A 10,916-nucleotide genomic window follows, 5' to 3' on the forward strand; every position below is an offset into this window, starting at 1 on the left:
ATTGCCATTTCCATTTCCCCCATTGTTTCCAGAACCGTTGTGGTTTCCATTTCTGTTCTTTCCTTTTCCCCAACAATCCTCAGTATGGTGACCCAGTTTTCCACACTTGTCGCATTTTAGAATGCGACAGACCCCTTCGTGATAACGCTTGCAAGTGTTGCAAATGGGCAGAGTGCCCCGGTATCTTTTGGCAGGAGCGTCATTCATGGTTGCAAGAGTTTTCGCCTCCTGTGGCGGGTTGGTGTCACGCTTCTTGTTGTTTGAACCTTTGTTATTGCTGCGGGTTGCTTGATTCAGGTTTGCATGTTTTCTTTTCTTGTCACCGGACGACTCCGCATGCGTCTCGGTCTTTTCTGTTGGGTTCAGTGATAGCTTCTTCATTCGAACAGCATCTTCAGTAAGGCTGACAGCCAGAGTTACAGCCTCAGTGATTGTTGCAGGTTTGGCCACGGTTACCATGCCGCGAAATTCTGAGGCCAATCCCCAAATGTAGCGTTCAACGCGCTTAAATTCAAGAGTCACCATATAAGGGATCACCCTTGACAGATCGTGGAACCTTCGAGTATACCCAGTCATGTTAGCACCTTCCATGGTCAAATGCCAAAACTCAGTCTCCAACCTTTGGAGTTCAGCACGAGAGCAATACTTCTCCCTCATTTTCTCTTTCAGCTCATCCCACGTCATGCCATACGTGGCATCATCACCCAGAGTCTAGACTTGCAAATTCCACCAAGTCAAAGCTTCATCAACAAACAACCCAGTAGCAAAAGTGACTTGCTAATCCGCGGTACACTTGCTCATACGGATAGTAGCATCAGTCTTCACCGTCCAGCGTACGAACGCCACTGCACCTCCAGTGCCGTCGCAGTTCAGCGGTTTGTAGTCGAGGAACTGCTTGAAAGTACAGCCCCGAGCTGCGTTTCCTCCAGATGAATCTCCATTCCCATTACGTCTGGCATTGCTTGGTCCTCCACTTTGTTCAGTACGGTTCGCCTCGTACTGGGCGATAGCTGCGGAGATTCTTTCCTCCAGTAGGGCGTTTAGCTCTTCAGCAGTTCTAGGCAGTGGGGGAGGAGGAGGTTGATCACGAGCGTTCACAACTTTTTTGGGTGCCATGTTCTGACAGAACATAACACAATAGGGTTAGACATTTGTTTGATATCGTCTTACGAGACAGTAGTAGTATATATATACAAGCATATACCACATAAGTGACATCAAACAATCATTACTCCAGCAGAGTATTTAGTAGGCTGGGGGAGGGGTATTCATGTTTGACCTTTTCTTGCACTGAGGGAATCTATACGTGACAAGACTTGCTGTGGTTTCTGTGCACTGAATTCCATAATTATGTATGCATCCATAATTACGTAACTCCTTGCACAGTCCGCACAGTTTGTTTCGTCCTCGTATCACTTCCTTCAGATAGGCCATTGTTTCCAGGTAAAGTCACGTATACTTGTGACATTCTACTTCTAGTATATGTATATATCAATTATCACACATAATTGCAAGTAATTCTAAATCGCAGACAAGTGCTACTCCAGTGCACCCTAAGTCTCGTAGTGTTTTTTTCTTGACTCTTGTAAACAATTTCAGGTAGTGGATGTCGCAGAGAGTTTTATGCAATGAAAACTTTTTGAAAAATTGTTTTCGTGAAAGGATCCTAGAGATTGTAGACTAGACTCGAGAAGGAATCCTGGTTCACTACAATCGCAGCTCTGATACTAATATATCACACCCCTTTCTTAGGCGGAAGCACGGGGTGTGATCATGAAAGGTTCTCATTGCATACGAAAGGTAAACATACTACATGCTCGTAAAAATGACTTCAAATACCCAAATCATTACATTACTGAAAACATAGATTAAGTGTTTACATCATGAGACAGCATATTGTCTGAAAGTTTACAACTTTATTTAAGGATAAACATAAACGACATCCACGAGCAAGAGTAAGACCGCGCGCACATCCACTTTAGTTACCTGAAATACATGTGATTTTTGGAAAAACGTCAAGATAATGTTGGTGTGAATTCATGCAGGTCTTGTATTGAACGTTTGTATACTTTGTATGAAAACATGGCATGTATCTTGTATAAATCAAGTATTCTCGTATAAATCAAGTATTCTTGTATAAATCAAGTATTCTCGTATAAATCAAGTATTCTTGTATAAATCAAGTATTCTTGTATGTATCAAGTTGTTAATGGGTTACAAGGCCATTAACATGTGACACGACATAGGAAGCATCCAAACCATAGGCATTTTTCTAGTTGTCGATTCACGACGGAGACACAAAAGCACTACTCGGTACTAGTTTTCACCAAGAGTGTGGCTGCCCGTAAACCCATTAGATCTAACCTTTTGTTCTACGGTCTTAGTATGTACACGATTAATGGCGCTTATGGTACCCTATTCGTGACACGATTTCTCGTATCATTCCTCAAAACGCATCATACTTGGTACTAGTTATCACCAAGAGTGCTTCTTGTTTTTGTATCCATCATACCATTTGTAAATATTGTAACATTTGTAACATGTATTTCACCCCCGAAGTTATAAAACTGAAAACAGTTAAAAGAAAAGGGGGAGCATGAACTCACTGCTTTGCGTTCCTTGCGCCGTAAACTTCACCGGATTTGCTTATCTAACGTCGTGACCTAAACGTGTTTTATTAACGTTAGTCACTAGACTTGTATCGCACAAGTACAAGTCACTATCTTTTGTATATGTGTTCTTGCGTTAAAAATAATTTGTCTTTTTAACTATGTGTCTTACTTATATTATTTTCCCCAAAAATAAATATAAGTATCTTATATTTTTATCCAAATTATGTATTTTGTCCAAAACTTCATTTCATGTTCATAACTTGTCCAAATTATTTATTCTATTAAGTAATATATTTTCATAAATATAGTTTCTTGTATTTGTCTAAGCATGTTGTATGCGTATTTTTGTATTTTTACTTCTTAGGAGTATTTAGTGTATTTTCAAGTCTTAATACACTATTACATGTAATACATACTACATACACTTAGCACAAAATTTGGTGATCAATAAATACATATATTTTTCTCAAAAATATATATACTTAATATCAATTTTAATCTTGAAGAAAACATCATTTCTTAACACAAAAAGGGAAACCTTGGTAAATATTTTTTGATACATTTTTAGGGATTAAGTTTCTCAAAAACTTATATTTTTGATACATTGTTATGCGTTCAGTTGCCCGGTTCGTGCCGGGTTAAAGACTAATAGACACACCACATGATATAGTCCCGCCGAGTTATTCTCGTAGCCGGCGGTTATACCTTAATAATTATAAATGCACTGACGGGTGTATGCCTACACCCGTGTGCTAAGGTCGTGGCCATTCTATGAATGATGCCAAGGATATCCGGGACATGGTCATTAAACTCCCAAAGGCGTTAAACAAACAAAACCAAATTTTAAACGGGTCATCTTGATAATACTTAACCACCAATGAATTAAGGTCAAATGCCCGACCATGCGGTATTTTATATACCATACCCCAAGCTCGTATAAGGGAAAATAAGTTAAAAGTATTTACCTTTGCAAGTATAATTCACAATAAGCAAGTGCACGTAGCGTTTACCGGGTCTCCTATTCTGGAACGAAGGTTTATAATAACCTATTAGATTTCTAACGGGTCTTTAATTAAGCCTAAGCTTAGACCGGTTAGTTTTAAAGAAGATACAGTTCAAACGCATGAAAGGCGAAGACCGGTTTAGAATGTGGTTTTGACCCGACAAGCTTTCATGCTTGGTTAATGTGGATAATTTAAACACATTCGGAATTTTGAGACAATAATGATATGGTTTGACCCGTTTCGGCTAATATATGCAAACTGGTTACATAAGCCGATCCGAACGCGCAAAGTGCGTAACGAGTAACCATATGAATCATATACAAGTTTCTTGAGTTAACATGCACTAAATATGTGGTGATATATGTGACAACTGGCAAATTTTCAGGTTAATCCGTACGATCTAATCATGATTTATTTATTAAATTTCATGCATTTAGACTTAATTATATTATTAATTGAGTCCATAAAGTCTAGCAATGTCCGGGTAAATGCATGGGTTCGCATTTGATGTCGTTTGATATCATTTTATCATGGAGCGATAAGAGTATATATAGAAAAAAAAGAACGAGCGTTGGTGGATTATCCGGTACACCATAATATATATATACTGATACGGTCCAATGTGCCTAAAACATTAAAATTATGGCACTAGTATATGTTCGATGTGAAAAATAAATGAAAACATACTACGGATATTGGAGTATCATACTTTCGGTCCGTATCGCTTATAAATTACTTTTATCAAAAGTTAATCGCTCTAAAAGCGCTTTTCACCAAGCGAACTCTAAAAGATAATCAATAAGTGACATTGGTTAATGTATGGTATGTTGGGGGATAAAAGATATACCATGAATAATTATATGACAAATGATGCGTGTTAGTGTATATATGTTTTTAGATATATATTTAAGCCCTTTTTACACTTTTAGCCAAGTTTTAAATTTATAAAACACGATATTTACTAACACTAAACACACATATGGGCAAGTGCACCCATCGTGGACGTAGTATAGTGTTGGTAAGATACCGAGGTCGTCCAAGGACACAAGAGCTTTTAATACCGGTTTATCCTCAACGTCTAATCAAATCAAAAAGGTTAGAAAAATGTTTCAAACTAAGAAAAATAAAAACTAACTAAATGCTGAAAATAAAAATAAAATAAAAAACAGATAGACAAGATGAATCACTTGGTTCCGACACGTGTATTAGTATAACCTTTGATTATTTTCGCACTTTTGCACTTGTTTAAGAGATTATCTTAGTTATTGTAGTAGGCCCCTCTTTTGAAGGCGACGTTACCCTCAACCCAGTAGTTTGAGTCAGCAAGGATACAATCCTAAAGGGTCGGATTATTGAAAGATAATGAATTAAGTTATTAATGCAAATTATGGTAGGCCCCGCTTTTGGCGGTGACGTTACCCTCGGCTAAGTAGTCTGAGTCAGCAGGGATACAGTCCTAAATAGCCGGGTTATAGTATTAATAGTAGCTAACTTATGAGGGGGTCAAAGAGTTTGGATCCCCGCCATCCAATACCTATGGGCATTGAAGGAGATCCTACTAAATTTGACCCAGGTCCCAAGCAGGACCTCTAAACGCTGAACAAGGGCAAGACCCTTACCAAACCGTTCCCTTAACCCCCGACCAGGTAGCCAACATACCTCCATATAGACCGTGGAGATATGAATGGTGAAAATCTTTTATTTTATATAGACAGTAAAATAACGCCAAGACACCACGGACAAACGATAAGGAAAGATCACCTTCAACATAAGTAACTAGTTATTAAAGTCATTAATACAAAACCAAATAAAAAGTGCAAAAGATTAAAAATAAAAAGTATTATACTAAACACTTGTCTTCACCAAGTGATGTAAGAGACTTAGGCAAACATGGCCTTGATTGTCAAGAACTCTTACGATCAATCTTGGATCCCGAGACGACTCACACACTCTACGATGGACAATGGATGATGGTGGTGGATGATGGTGTTATGGTGGTGGTGGGTGGTGGATGAAGTGTGAGAGAGGTGGTGTGCCAAGGGATGAGAGAGAATGAAGCCAAGCTCCTCTATTTATAGGCTGAACAGAAGGCTGGACACGGCCCCGTGTCCGCTGGACACGGCCCCGTGCCCGCCTGACACTCTCTCTCTTCATTAATTGTAATTGCGAATTACAATTAATGCGCCTGCTGTACTTTCACCACGCCCCCGTGCTCGCTGGACACGGCCCCGTGGTGGGTAATGGAAGCTTCTACTGGTTTGTCTTTTCTGCTGCTTCCTGGGCACGCCCCCGTGTTCGCTGGACACGGGGCGTGTTCAGACTCTGTTTCCTTCTTTTTGCCTTGGGAGGTGCCGTTGAGGGTCCGGGCAGTCCACTTTTGTTGCTTTTCTTGTATTTATGGTAGAATTAGTGGTCTTTTTGCTTCTTTTGTGATTTTGAGCTCATTTCATCCTGAAAATACAAAAGGAAGACAAAAACACTCTTTTTCCAACATTAGTACTTAAAAAGGGTTAGTTTTATGCCTTAATTGATGTGTTTTATATGTTGCATTTTTCACACATCAAATACCCCCACACTTGAACTTTTGCTTGTCCTCAAGCAAAACTCTTTAAATGTGGCTTACACTCCCAAATGGAATAGGTAGAAGAGAAGTTTTTTTTTTTTTTTTAGCTTGACCTAGAGTGTCGGGAATCCAAGGTTTTTATAGGCTTTATTTTTTTTTATTTACAATCCTATTCGTTATGATTTATTTTGAACTTTTCATAAGATAAACTACTTAGTTGGGCATAACATGCCTTATTAAAATTCCATTTATATACAAGTTCACAGACCTCACGGGAGATCACTCAACACTCGGCCGAAGGTGTATATTTTAGTGAATCACTCGAGAGCGGCACGGAACTTACGTATTTCCATAGGCTTGCCAAGCAATCAATCCTCCTCCTTTTTTAACTTTTTACCTTTGTAAATATCAAGAGGACTTTTTGGGTGAAGGCTTGGGTTTAAAGGTGGGTGGTTGGTTAGTGGTTAGTAAAAAGGCGAAAATCGTAGCAAGCATCGGTTTTCGTAAAATACCTTGTTTTTAGTGACTTATTATTTTTGAAGTATTTCTCCAAACAAGCTTTTTATAGCTTTTGTTTGTTTTTTTTTTTACTTCATCATTTTTTTTTTTTTTTTGATGTCACATGAAAGGGTAAGTTGACGAAAAACCGAGCTTGTTACTAAAATAAAGGAAAAAAATGAAAAAGGTTTTTAAGGTGGGTAAAAATGGTTTTTGGGGTAATGAAATGAAAGGTTTAGGCTCAAAGGGGCTATCTAGGGGGATTTTGGGTAGGTAAAAAAAATGAAAAATAATGGTTTTGAAAGAAAAATAGTTAGTCCTAATGCCTCCATCATTTACTTACTTGGGTTTAAGTTGGTAAGGACCGGGAATGTATCGTCGTGGCAAGTTCTAGATTTGTAAGGACCGAGCGGCTATTCACACAAGAAACGAAAAATGAGCATTTAATCTAAATATGTGTATTTTTATGCTCAATAAAGGCTCAAAACTCACTTTTGTGGGAATGGGTTTTTAATGTGACCAAGCATATATAATCGAATTTTAAACTAGACTTGTTATGCCGTTTCATAATTTTCTTATGTTGGTTCCTTTTTATCACGACGCTATCGGTTGTAAACTTGTAAAAATATAACCTTTTTAGAACTTGTTATTCCCAACTTAAACTAAGACAAGTAAATAAAAAAATGAAAAAGTTTTTGAAAAAATTTGGGGTGTTTAGCGGTTCCAATAGAGTTTTGTGTAAGGCTTATGTTTAGGATTTTGCAAAATTTCAAGGTTTTAGCACCCCCCCCCCACACTTAAATTACACATTGTCCTCAATGTGTCCAAAAACAATATTTTTGGGTGATTAAAATGTATAAAAGTGTGTTAAAAAGCAAATATTTATGTTACTGGCACTCTGGACACGGCCCCGTGTTCACCGGGCACGGCCCCGTGGTCAAGTGCCAGTAACAAAAATTTCAGAATTGAAACAGAAGCCTGGACACGGGGGCGTGTCCGCTGAACACGGCCCGTGTCCAGTTACCTGAACTGGGTGATTTTTCTGCAGGGGTTCAGCACGGGGCCGTGTTGGTTGGGCACGGCCCGTGTTGAGCCTTCTGTGATGGAGATTTTTGTCGGGTTGCTCTGTTCTTCATGCATGGTTCCATTTTTTCTCGTTCCCTTTTTCATCCATTACCACCATGAGTGTGTTTTATTCTCAAAACAACCATCAATCATAAAAACCATCATAACATTGCAAATCATAGAGACACATTACACTAAGATAAAAACTACATAGATATTAGACTAATGGAGTTCTAGCCCTATGTTTTTATTTTAATTTAGCAAATTTTCCAAGAAGATATTAGTCTTGGTTAGATAAGGCTTTGTAGAGCTCCTCCTTTCGGGTACGGTTCTCCTCATATGTCGGCAAGCCACTCCTCTACCTCCCTTGGGAGGAGAAAAGAAGGCTCGTTTGCATTGGTTTGAGGAGTTTCAACTTCCGCTGGAACTTCTTGTGGGTTTTCCATAGGAGGTTCTGCGGGAAAGTCTCCCCACCCGGTAGGGTTGTTAACACCGAGTGCCAAGTTCCAGTCTTGTTGTGGAAGGACCGGTTCCATAGGGGGTGCTACCAAAATGTTTAACCTTTGGTGCAAAAGGTTAATTTCTTGGAAGCTGCTTTCAAGTCCCATTGTAAGATCGTTAATACGGTCAATAAGGACCTCCTCCACTGACGTCATTTCGTCGAGAGCTTCCCTTAGCGCTATCACGTAGTGCACAAGTGTAGCTTCAACGGAGGGCCTCCTTCCCCTTCGGCTGTTTGAGGAATGAACGGATGATGTTTCGCTGTTCTCACTCGCCATTCTACGAAAAATAAACCAAAAATAGTTTATAGGACGAAACAGTTTCTGGGCACGGCCCCGTGCTCACTGAGCACGGCCCCGTGTTCATCTTTCTGCAGAATTTTGGAGCAAGGAATCTTGGGTTTTTAAGTTACTTTTTGAGTTCATGCAAGCTTTTTGACAGTAAATAACTTTAAACAATGTTAAATAACATGTTTTCACCAAGATTCTATGATCAAAACTCATTGTTCCCTACCACAAAGATTGAAAATTCAAACTTCTCATGGTAGTTCTTGAAGAAAGATGAAGAAGAAGGAAATGTCTAGAAGAGGAAAGGACAAGATGGGTTGTTGGAAACTTCTTTTAGACTTACCTAGGATTGTTTGAGAGAAGATTCCTTCAAATCTCTGTCCCCAAGTTGGTCCAAATGTGCAGGATTTTTGGCTGCATTTATAGAAAACGACAGCCTGCTGGACACGGCCCCGTGTCCGCTGGACACGGCCCCGTGTGCAAATAAAATTCTTACACAGTTTGTCCGTATTCTGACGTTCTGATCAGAAGGGAATCTTTTGGTGGACACGGGGGCGTGTTGGCCGGGCACGGCCCCGTGTCGGAAAGCTGTCTTATGAAGTTTTGTCTTTACTAAGGAGTTAATCTATATCGGGTGGCTCTTGACTTGTTGGAACAACCCCATAGTGCCTAAGATACCTTAATTGTTCTATACTAAGGCGAGAACGCAAGAGGTTGTCGGTGAGGGTAACTCCTATTTTTATTCTAGGTGGACAAGTCCAACCCTTTCCCGGGCTCTCGTTAAAGAAGGTGTATGCCGAATCGCTCAGGTCTATGTATGCATCGAACGAAGTCGATGGGGAGTCCTTCACGGCACAATCGGCACAGGGACGACTATCGTCCGCGTCTTGTCTAGGTAAGAAGGTATTTTCGGGAGCAACGAGGTTGTCGGAATGCAGTTCCAACATTTCCTCATGGTCATCATCTTGGGATGGTTCTAAAAAATCCTTCCTAAGTTCTTTTGACCAATTTAGAAGTAGTTCTTCTAGTTGAAATAACTCGTCAAGGAGCATTTCTCCTAGAATATCTGGTTGGGCGCATTCGAGGGAGAAATAGTGCTTATTTTTACTTTCGCCCCTCTTAAGGTTACAAGGAATCGGTGGGTCTATATAGTGGGGCCTATAAGTGAGGAAGAAACATTTTAATTCCTCATGTTCGCCTCCACATATTCGACACCACAAACCATAAGAGTGCCGAAAGTAAAAAGAATTACTATCACTCATGTTTGTATCAGAAATTACCAACCGCCGGGATCTAACGGTTCTGTTTTCAGCAACTGAATCTTGGGCACATGGGCGTGTTGAGTGGACACGGCCCCGTGTTCAGCCTACTGTCTGATTTAAAACAGGATTGCCAGTTCCAATGATTGAGCACGGGGCGTGTTCAGCAAGCACGGCCCCGTGTTGAGCTCTGCAGAAGCTAAAAATCTAAGAAAAAATCCTAAAAAATTAAAGAAAAATAAAAATGTGATTAGGCCGTTGATTCCTAACTTTCTTAAAATCCTTGTGTCCCCGGCAACGGCGCCAAAAATTTGATGCGTGTTAGTGTATATATGTTTTTAGATATATATTTAAGCCCTTTTTACACTTTTAGCCAAGTTTTAAATTTATAAAACACGATATTTACTAACACTAAACACACATATGGGCAAGTGCACCCATCGTGGACGTAGTATAGTGTTGGTAAGATACCGAGGTCGTCCAAGGACACAAGAGCTTTTAATACCGGTTTATCCTCAACGTCTAATCAAATCAAAAAGGTTAGAAAAATGTTTTAAACTAAGAAAAATAAAAACTAACTAAATGCTGAAAATAAAAATAAAATAAAAAACAGATAGACAAGATGAATCACTTGGTTCCGACACGTGTATTAGTATAACCTTTGATTATTTTCGCACTTTTGCACTTGTTTAAGAGATTATCTTAGTTATTGTAGTAGGCCCCTCTTTTGAAGGCGACGTTACCCTCAACCCAGTAGTTTGAGTCAGCAAGGATACAATCCTAAAGGGTCGGATTATTGAAAGATAATGAATTAAGTTATTAATGCAAATTATGGTAGGCCCCGCTTTTGGCGGTGACGTTACCCTCGGCTAAGTAGTCTGAGTCAGCAGGGATACAGTCTTAAATAGCCGGGTTATAGTATTAATAGTAGTTAACTTATGAGGGGGTCAAAGAGTTTGGATCCCCGCCATCCAATACCTATGGGCATTGAAGGAGATCCTACTAAATTTGACCCAGGTCCCAAGCAGGACCTCTAAACGCTGAACAAGGGCAAGACCCTTACCAAACCGTTCCCTTAACCCCCGACCAGGTAGCCAACATACCTCCATATAGACCGTGGAGATATG

Source organism: Helianthus annuus, chromosome 3, assembly GCF_002127325.2.
Source record: "Helianthus annuus cultivar XRQ/B chromosome 3, HanXRQr2.0-SUNRISE, whole genome shotgun sequence".
In the NCBI taxonomy this organism is placed as follows: domain Eukaryota; kingdom Viridiplantae; phylum Streptophyta; class Magnoliopsida; order Asterales; family Asteraceae; genus Helianthus; species Helianthus annuus.